Consider the following 10,865-nt stretch of genomic DNA (forward strand, 5'->3'; position numbering starts at 1 on the left):
AGACGTTTCGACAGAAAGGAATCAAATTAATTTCGCAGACTGAGAAAGAAGTGGCAGATGAAATATTAGTGGTCCTGCAAGCTGTGTCAGTGGAATGTGTGGTGTCGTGTACGCTCGATTGTGCGGCCATTGTACATGATTTGTACAGTGAAGACGACACGTGCTGAACAAATGAAAGTGATACTGAAACCTGTGTCGAGCCATGTAGTTCATCCTGCTTGTCGACCAGGAAGCCACAAATCCTGGGTCCAGTGAAACGTACTAAAGAACAATCGTTGTCCAAGGAGTGCATACCAAACATAAATACGTAGGAAAGATCATCCGCAGAATAGGGAAGAAAGAATTTTCAACAAATTTCGAACAAGTCCGCAGCAATGTAACCGTGTAGTCCATAAGAAAAACTACGCATATTCAAAGGAGGACAAGCACAGTGGTGTTCGCACGTTTCAAGGACGCTCGATACAGTTCGCATGTTGTGCGCGATAGTGACGTACTGCGTTATGCACATCAGATAGCGAGCAACATAGATTACAGTGATTTCAAGGGACGTAGTAAATGGCTGCATAGCTTCAAACAGTGCTACAGAATTGGAAGGCGTAGCATAAGGAAATGCATTCAGACAAGGCGTCAGTTTGACGATGTACAGAAGACTGCGGAATCGCCCCGAAAATTTGCATATGGGATGAAAAGTGTGTGGCACTGGAATTCATACCGTCTGGAACCACTGGTAAATTCAGCCTCTGTATGTTGGTTTTTCCCGTGCCTTAAGCTACGAGGGTCACTCCAAAAGAAATGCACACTATTTTTTTTAAATCCATCTTTTATTCTACATGTTTGAAACTTTTACACTGTGTAGATACATCCTTTAGAAACAGTATTTTCATTTCTCCACATAATTTCCATCCCTCCCAACTGCCTTACGCCATCTTGGAACTAGCGCCTGTATACCCACACGGTAAAATTCTGGACCAACGTGTTGGAGCCACTGTTTTGCAGCGTGCACAAAGGAGTCATCATCTTCAAACCTTGTTCCAAGAAGAGAGTCTTTCAGTTTCCAAAAGAGATGATAGTCACATGGAGCCATGTCAGGACTGTAAGGCGGGTGTTTCAGTGCTGTCCATCCGAGTTTTGTGATCGCTTCCATGGTTTTTTGACTGACATGTGGCCGTGCATTGTAGTGCAATAGCAAAACATCCTGCTTTGGCCGATGTGGTCGAACGGGACTCAGTTTAGCTTGAAGTTTCTTCAGTGTCATCACATATGCTTCAGAATTTATGGTGGTTTCACTTGGCATGATGTCCACAAGCAAGAGTCCTTCGGAATCGAGAAACACCATAGCCATAACTTTTCCAGCAGAAGGTGTGGCTTTGAATTTTTTTTTTCTTTGGTGAATGTGCGTGATGTCCCTCCATTGATTGCCTCTTCGTCTCTGGTGAAAAATGATGGAGCCATGTTTCATCACCTGTCACAATTCTTCCAAGAAATTCATCCCCACCATTCTCGTACTGTTCCAAAAGTTCGCTGCATACCGTTTTCCTTGTTTCTTTGTGAGACACTGTCAACATCCTGGGAACCCACCTGGCACAAACGTTTTTTAACGCCAACACTTTCAGTTTTCTGCAAACACTTCCTTCCCCTATCCCAACGTAGCGTGACAATTCGTTAACTGTGATGCGTCTGTCAGCAGTCACCAATTCGTTAACTCTCTGCAAATTGTCTTGGAGTGTGTGCAGTATGAGGCCTGTCGCTGCGTGGACAATCCTCAATATTGCTGTCCCGCTTTTATCACGTAACCTGCTTGCCCCCCGACTAACTGTACTGTGATCGACAGCAGCATCTCCATACACCTCTTTCAACCTCATGTGGATGTTTCCCACTGTCTCGTTCTCACACCTTAGGAATTCTATGACAACACGTTGCTTCTGACGAACGTCAAGTGCAACAGCCATCTTGAAGACATGTTGTGACGGCGCCACTCACGGGGACAGGTTGAACTAAGTTTGAAAATAAGCTTGAAGGATGTATTTACACACTGTAAAACTTTCACACATGCAGAATGAAAACTGTATTTTTACAAAAATATTGTGCATTTCTTTTGGAGTGACCCTCGTATTACCGCACCATCTACAGCTGCTACTTAGATAGCTAATTTCACGGTAAGCTCCACGAGAGACTATTTCGCCTTAAGCTGCATGCCATCACATTTCTGTCGCCCTCCTGATGCACATGGTGGGTCATTAGCAGCTAATATTCCTCCTAACATAGTTGTTATCACAGGACTTCCAAATAAGTCATATTAAAGACTGAACTTGCGACCTCGCACCCAAGAGTTTCCTTGTAAGTCTTGTGTCTTGATCGCCGCACCGTAACTTAACTTCCTTGTTGAAAGCGCTCCACTGTCGGTCGGACCTCATTGGGCAACAGGCAGAAGGCACATGGGACACGTCATGCACTCGTGGTCTTTACATGCCGATCAAAATGGCACATGGACTGAAATGTGTTTATAAATTGTTGTCAAAAAATATCGAACTACACTGATGAGCCGAAACATTATGACCACTCCCGAACGTGCCTCTTGATCAGATAAATCACGTTACTTGTAGCATCAGATCAATGGCCATTATATGAGCCAACTGTTGTAGTAATCTAAGACACCATCACAATTGCGTACTAAGTGAATATTATAGCGGATCACCTACATGCCTTCGTGCTTGATGCCTTCCCCGAAGGCTATGACACATGCCAGCAGGATAAAAGTAAGTGTGAGAATGCCAGATTCGCGTTACAGTGGTTTTAGGACCACGATAGTGAACTAACGCCTATTTTTTTGGCCACCGAATTCCCTGAGCTGGACGCAATGGAAAATATGCGTGATGCCACCGGTTGGCAGCTGAAACCCACAAATCACTAGTCCGTTATTTAAGGGAACTGCGTTATCAGTGTGTGGACATCTGGTTGCAAGTACCTCTGCCAACTTACCGAAGATCCTGTGAAATCCAGCCATACAGAACCGCTGCTATACTGCGTTCGAAAGGTGGACCAGTACCAGAGGCGCCGACGGAGGAGTGGCAGGTACTTCTGTCTGGGTTTACGTTTGTTTAAACAAGTATTAGAGACAAATTGAATGTGAATATATTTAACTTAGGGCTTCACTGAGCCTTACAGCAAGTGAGGTACGGAGATCGAACTACGTCCATCGACAAGTGTAGCGTAACTTCTAAGTTAGATCACTAGTATGAGTTAACACCAGTGTTGTCAATTTCTTTACTTATTTTTGATAAAAAATTGTTATCAGTATCTTTACTAATTTTTGATAAAAAAATTGAACCCTTTCGAGCTTGGTACAAAATTCAGAACATTTACATATTTTTGAACATGGCCAAGATGGCTGCTACATACTGATAGATATGATTTATTTTAGAGAATGGTAAAATACTGGGTTATGTTGGCCTTTTCGTTTTAATAGTTGGTATAAAATTCTAGAGTAACATAATGATAATGGGTGCATGACTGGTGACAGCGTGATGATGGTGTAATAGAAAGGGGGTGTAGCTAGTGGTGTCATGGGTGGGGTACTGCCAACATAACTGACATTACGAGTGTTCTACAAAACTAAACTCCTTCCGAACAGGCCATAAAGACCCAACGGTACTCACCGGCCGCCGTGTCATCTTCAGCTCATTGGCTTCACTGGATGTGGATATGAAGGACCTTGTGGTCAGCACACCGCTCTCCCGACAGTATGTCAGTTTCCGAGACCGGAGCCGCTACTTCTCAATCAGGTAGCTCCTCAGTTTGTCTCACAAGGCCTAAACGCATCCCGCGTGCCAACAGCGCTCGGCAGACCGGATGGTCACCCATCCAAGTGCTAGCCCAGTCCGACAGCGCGTAACTTCGGTGATCTGACGGGAACCAGTGTACCACTGCGGCAAGGCCGTTGGCATCACGAGTGTTAAATGTTGGTGAAAGTGCGCTCAAGTCGGCATAGCCATAATACTGGTGCCGTGACCCAACTGTAGTCCCTTTGTTTCAGGAGTAAAATGTAAGCGAGATTAATGAGTAAACAGTTTCAGTAATGTCTAACGTACCTAATACTGAACACATGTTACGGAAAAGTATCGTACGAGTGGCATTTAAGACCAACAGCAGTCTATAATTTAAACTACGTCATTGTTATTACAAATAAAACAGAGAAGTTTCCAGCAACTGCTGTTAGTGAAATTACAGATCTAGACTTCAAGAAGGAATGCTTGGGGCAAACTGGTACGTCATTTGACGTTTGTTTTAATACACATACACACAAGCGAAACAAATCTAATGTGCAGGACTCTAGTCAAGTTCAAATCTTCATTCATCATGGCCCTACTCAAATGATCATCTTGCAACATTATATTACCAATTTTTTACTAGTGCACAAAATTAATTATGATAATAGGACAAATTTTTGAATGTGGCGACCTAGGAGTTTAAAGGGTTTTTGTAAAAATATTTTTGCGTGTTAACAAATTACGAAAGATCAGTTTCTCCTTCTCTGAGAAGGTCAGACTCTGTTAATTTTGTGTAGATGTGACTAAATCTTTGTCTTGGCATGCTGTTTATTATCAATAAATAATTTATTCATAACAAATTATATATCTACGACAATGATGTAGGCTGAAACAATGAACTACAGTTTGTATCAGCGCCAGGATTGGGACCGGGGTCTCCTGCTTCCTCGGCAGATGTGCCAACCGCTGCGCCACTCTGGCACTGGGGTACCACAACCTTACGGATACCCTAGTACATCTCCCTCCCCGACACAAATTCCAGTTCGCGCCTCATCCCACTGCTATTTCTCTTCTAAACTCGCATCAGTATTGCAAGGGCTCACCTAAATTCTAATAGCATCTTAGTAATGACCGAAATGCGGTTAATGGTGCCTGTACCTCAGGCGTGGGTGGCATATTGATCGGATTTCTCATGAAAGAGACCTAGAAACATGTTATGTAAAGCACTATACAAATACGACAAGGTGGAGAGGAATCGTGATAGTAATCAATTTAAAGCAGCCAGTACTCAAATCGACTTGAAAAAGCGAACAGTGTAACTCGTACGTGCGTAGACTACAGCAAATAACAGTAATGTACTCTTGTGCACCTGTAATACGGTATGGCAATCTTGAGATGAGCTCTCGTCCTCCCCTCGAAATGTTATTCCATCCTAGACACAACTGCCATTGTGGCAGAGGTTGCAGCTGAGAAATACACACACACACAAAGCTCCACAAATGTTTCACGCAGTCCGGGCACTACCATTGACTAGCTACCCGGCGGCGTGAGCCACGAATCGGCCGCTGCAGCGGTTGCGCTCTAATTGTTGGCGGTGCCTTTGACATAGAATCAGCATTTTTGAAATTTAAAAGGTAACCGAAAATAACTTCGTAGTCTACGAGATGATGTATAATGGCGGTGCCACCTATGGCTTCTATTTTTGCTATTTTGTATTTAGATGTTATATCAAGTGAATAAATTAATCCAAGAGCTGCTTAAAGCACATTGTAAACAAAGTATATACAGTGTCAGACTTACCTAATAGTAACACGGCCTCTGTTACACTCACAAGGAGAACATGCATATTAATCCATATATCACAAATAAAATTTAATGCCAAGTATCATTCAAAACCGAACAGATAATTCACTAGGGATATGTATTTTTCTGCATGCGGAATTAGCTAGCGTCTGCAGTCAGTCTAATTCCTATTTCTATGTCTTTTCTATGTAAATCACCAATTCAGGGCGGCGATGCTACTTCCTTGAAGTCTATCAAAAGTGACCTGGAAGTACATAACCAGATGGTCCTGAAAGACTTTCCTGGAGGTTCCTGGTACAGCCGGCAGATCCTTAGTCATTTCATCATTGTATCTGCGATTCGTCGCTCCAGATCTCACGTCTACCACAAGCATCACCACAGCTGAATATGAATTAACTACATTTTACCTGAAATAAATTGTAAAGTGACTGTTTCTCTTTTTTTTCTAGAGAATCATTCAAAATAATTTTATCTTTGTATCCTTCTATGAGATGTTAAGTGAACAGAGTAACATCGAGTGATATGCTTGACACTTTTGAATGAAAAGTATAAGACCACTAATGGTCGAACTAAGATGAAAGCAAAGAAACCATGAGTGAAGATTAAAAACTATGAGCTAATGCTAAAATAATATAGACAACAAAATTATAATTTGCAAGTTGTATCTAAATCATTACTTGAAACTTATAGAAATATGTTTGCTATATAGGCGCTCCTTGCAGTGAAAGCAACTTTTGTTTTCATCGAGTAATTTTATGAAGAAAATTCCTCTCCTTAACCATAGGGGGCAATGATAGCGTGATTTGTATTTTGTATTATAGATGCAATTTAAAATTTGTAAAACAATGACTTTTCATGGCCAGGGAAAGCAGACTTAGTATAATCAGTGACTGCGATGGAAATGAACAAAATTCTATGTCGGAAATTTTTGTAACTTGTTCATCAGTGATTTTTAAGAGACACTCGCTTGTTATTTGGAGAGGGACACTTCTCTCCCTTCTGCTTTGGCCACTGTCCATGTAAGCATTTGTTATTTTCGTTAGTAATAAGTATGTTAACATGAAACTGCATAAGTCTGTTTACTTCAAAGAATGATAATCACTGTTTTCGCAGATGACGGACCAGGTTTCGAATTATTGTAACTACTTTTAACGCTTTCCGGATTGACAGATTGCTGACGAACAATTTGCGAACATTTCTTACATCTCAGGCAGATCGCTACTAACGGTAGTAAACCTTTTCTGGGCCTGCAGTTATTAATTCACTACGAAGCCCGATGTCTTAGCACGATCAAATTGACGTGCCTGTAATAATTATTCCTCATGCGGTTGCGAATTATTAATTGCTAGCCTATAATCAGCAGTGGACAATGATTCTACATTTCTCAATCTTAAGATCACAATGACTAACAATTGCTGTTCTCTTATGCATACAATTCTTTCTCTTGGTCAGAAAGGGAGAGTTGTAATATGGACCCACTTCAGTTTGCTAGGTGTTTCTTCCCTGCGTCTCATGGTCATAACTGAATCACTAAGGGGACTACGCCTATGAATATAGACTGACGGCATTCACGTTCTTAACACCTGTACTGTTGCCCAAGAGAAAATGAACGTTAATCCCTGGCTCCCTGGCTCCTGCCACGTGTACTTGGAGGTAATAAACAACCTAAATACATATACTCCTAATAGCTATAATTATTAGTCTGATAATGATGCCGGCCGGAGTGTCCGTGCGGTTCTAGGCGCTACAGTCTGGAGCCGAGCGACCGCTACGGTCGCCAGTTCGAATCCTCCCTCGGGCATGGGTGTGTGTGATGTCCTTAGGTTAGTTAGGTTTAATTAGTTCTAAGTCCTAGGCGACTGATGACCTCTGAAGTTGAGTCGCATAGTGCTCAGAGCCATTTGAACCATTTTTTTGATAATGATGTAAATACTGCCGTAATGTTGTTCAGTACAGTGTCTGGAATCATTAATGAAAATAACTACATTATACATCGAACACCCCACATGTACAGGATGGTCGGAAATAGTCTGAAAACTTGTAAGGTACTTGTACTTGTAGAGGAGGCTGGATGAGAAATAACTGCTCACAAAAAAATCTATACGTGTGCCGTTTCCGAGGTATTTAGTAAAGAAGTTAGCCAATCAGGTCGTCGTGCGCTTAGATTCACGCACTTGCTCGTGTTAAAATGCGGTAATGAACAGACGTCTGTGGGGCCAGTGGATAACCGCTTTTTCAAATGCTCGTTACCGCTTAAAATGTGCCTTTTTTGGATGTGATAGATTTATGCTATGTGGGAAAACGCTTCGCTTGTTCAGTCTGAGGAAACCAAATGAACCAAATGAGGAACACGCTTGGCTACAATGCCTCTGGCACTCTCGAATTTCCGCGCGCATGACCTTACTGGCTAATTTCATTGCTAAATAACTCGTAAACGGCGCAACGATCGAATTTTTTTCTGTACATTTATTTCCAGTACAATTTCCCCCACAACAGGTTTCCAAGCTTTTCAGACTGTTTGTGACCACCCTGTATATACTATAGTCAGTCTAGGATAGTGCCCGGTCCACACAGTCAGCTACCACGTATACACGAATCTTTCCCCGGGGAAAAGTTGGCCAGGGCGATGGAACATACACTCTACTCCTCTTAGTGCAGCAGCGAAGAAAGGCAGCAGTCTTGCAGAAGTCAGGGAAGGCTGCCCCTAGTAAGAGTCGTAAGGCGAATTTTCTCTGCTGTTTTGGCAGATATATGCAATTACGTATTTGAAAAGCATAATAAATTCTGCTCATCATGTCTTTCATACGATACCCAGTTCGGTTTATTCTCGTTAAAAATAAAATAATTTTGAAGCGGAATTTCGCGTGCCCGTTTGATAGAACTGTTCCAAATCAGTTTGTACAGCATTTATTTTATCGATATGTATGGATAGTGAAACACGAATTAAAACAAGCAGTCCAGGAGCGATAGCGTCTTCCTGACCCATGTTGTCAGCTAGTGCTATGCATGCTATTCAGTCGCTGCTGGACTACTGATTATTCTTCATGTTCTACTGTCCCTGTTAACACAAAGCCACGAATATTGCACTGGAGTAATTTGGAATTTACGCTTAAATTGGACGTTAGCATCTGCAAAGAACGTGAGGTATGGTGGATGAGCGGCAAGGAGAAACAGCGAGATGGAACAAAAGACGTCACTTGAAATGAATTTGGTTAAAAACTACGCGATCTGATGAGGCAAAAACAATTACTTTGATAATAGTGGTCTGCTAAAATGTTAGTTCATCACCCGTGACATGAAATTTCATCTACTTGGCAGTGAGTAAGCAGTCGCTAATCTATCATCCACTCATGAATTAAAGAGAAACGGCGAGTGGAATTAATGGAATGAAACTAATTGATACCCGCACTTCCATAATTCCCATAAGACTTAACAATCTCGGCTCGGGCGCTTCCAAGCTTACCAAATTCAATGCCCTCCATCCTAGACTGGAGGCAGCTTCAGCGGCCGTCGGATTCTGCTCTTGGGGAACCAAAGTAAAGCCACTCAGGATCGGCCGCCAGCTTTGAAGAGTATTGTAGCGGCACCACCGTTTAGGATAGGGAATGTTAGTTTTATATGGTTTTCTGAGCACAAGTTACAACCAGGTGCGATCCGGATTGCAGTGGGTTACGGATAACAACATTTGCGAAGTAGAATGGACGCCATAGGGCCATCGAACCATTCAAAAACTTAAATGTAGCAGTTTGCATGGCGCAAGTTTACAAGCAGAAGGGGCCGACTGGCGCAGCCTAGGTTTTGTATGTGACTCGGAGCGGCGCGTTAGCAAAACAGGGGTGCACAGCTGAGTATAAATAGGTGCCCGTTTTCTAACGAGAGTAATTCAAGTGTGGCAGCTCTCCTCGACGACAGGGCGTGTCCCACCACCAGCTACGTGCAGCAGCAGATAGGGCGCCAGCATTCCAGTCTACGGTGGGTCGCTGGTTCGACCCTCAAGGCCAACACGGAGTCCAAAGGCAGCCAGCCAGTGACGAGCCACTCTTCAGCTCGCTACTGTGGGCAGTCGTCCTGGCTTCCAAGACATGCCGGAGGCATCTCAAGGTGAGCGCCGCAGATTCGTGGGCGCTTGTGGTCGCCGCGATCTCAGCTACGCCAGTAGGAAGGAAGCAGTGTGCCGCTCGGCGGCTCCCAGTGCAGCAGTACTGAGTCAGCGGGGAAGAATACCGCTGAGGAGGCTGCAGGCGCAGCCCTGATGAAGCGGTCCTACACCGCCGACACCCAGCAGCGCATTGCACTGGGTCGCTAGGGCGGTGGCCTCAGCATTACAGGACCCTGTGATGCGGACCAAGCTGAACGGAGCACTGTAGTGGAAACAAATCATTCTGAAAGCTTGGACGAGTCTTAATATGGCGCCTTCTACCTCTTTTCACTACATCTGGCGTCTGACGCCACTACAATATTCTGTTCCATTTAAAGATTCGCACCAATATGTTTTTACTACTTCCCATCTCAGTCTCGCTTAACTTCTCCTAAGAAAAACGCTTAGTTTGCTTCGTTCAATCCTAACACTGCAACAGTCAGTCCGCCAGTCAGGTGAAAGAAAGGAGAAGTAGTGCCTGCTTCCGCAAGATTTTAGTGACTAGCCTTTCAGATTTTAATATGTATTAGCGGAAATATTTGTCGTTTACTGGAACGTGCCGCAGCCACCTGTAATGACAACAAACACTGTGGCTTCAAGCGTGATCTTGCCACATGGTCACTGTGGAAGTAGGCATCGCTAGTCTGGTCGACAGTTGGGAACACTTTGAGAAACAGTTCGGGAAGAATAGCTATGGCAAGACGAACAGGAGCCTCGCTCTCACTCTACTTGTAGGAGTGTGACTAAGGAATGTCATGATGAAATACAAGATGCCTATCGAGAATTTATTGCACTGGCTCTGGTCTGTCGGCCCAATAAGTCCCGAAGACTAATCCCCTCCAACTGACTCCTCTACCGGGAGAGCAATGAGGAGGTGTCCTTCAACAGCGACACCAACTACGCCACAGCTGCAGCGTGGTGTGGAATGTGTATGGAGCCTACTGTGAACAGAATGGAGAGCGGATCTCTAATGTGTGTCTCATCTGGACCATTTTCTCAGGTAGCGCGTGTCACAGTAGACATTCAAGATTGCGTACATACAAAGAATTTAAAAAGGAAACAAAAAGTCATTTTCTTTTTGTTTGATTTACATTGAGTAACCATTGCCTCACAGTCGAGAGGGAGAATGTATGAGGTGCTGATCTCTTTCAATGGTT

The sequence above is a fragment of the Schistocerca americana genome, chromosome 2, assembly GCF_021461395.2.
Source record: "Schistocerca americana isolate TAMUIC-IGC-003095 chromosome 2, iqSchAmer2.1, whole genome shotgun sequence".
Lineage (NCBI taxonomy): Eukaryota > Metazoa > Arthropoda > Insecta > Orthoptera > Acrididae > Schistocerca > Schistocerca americana.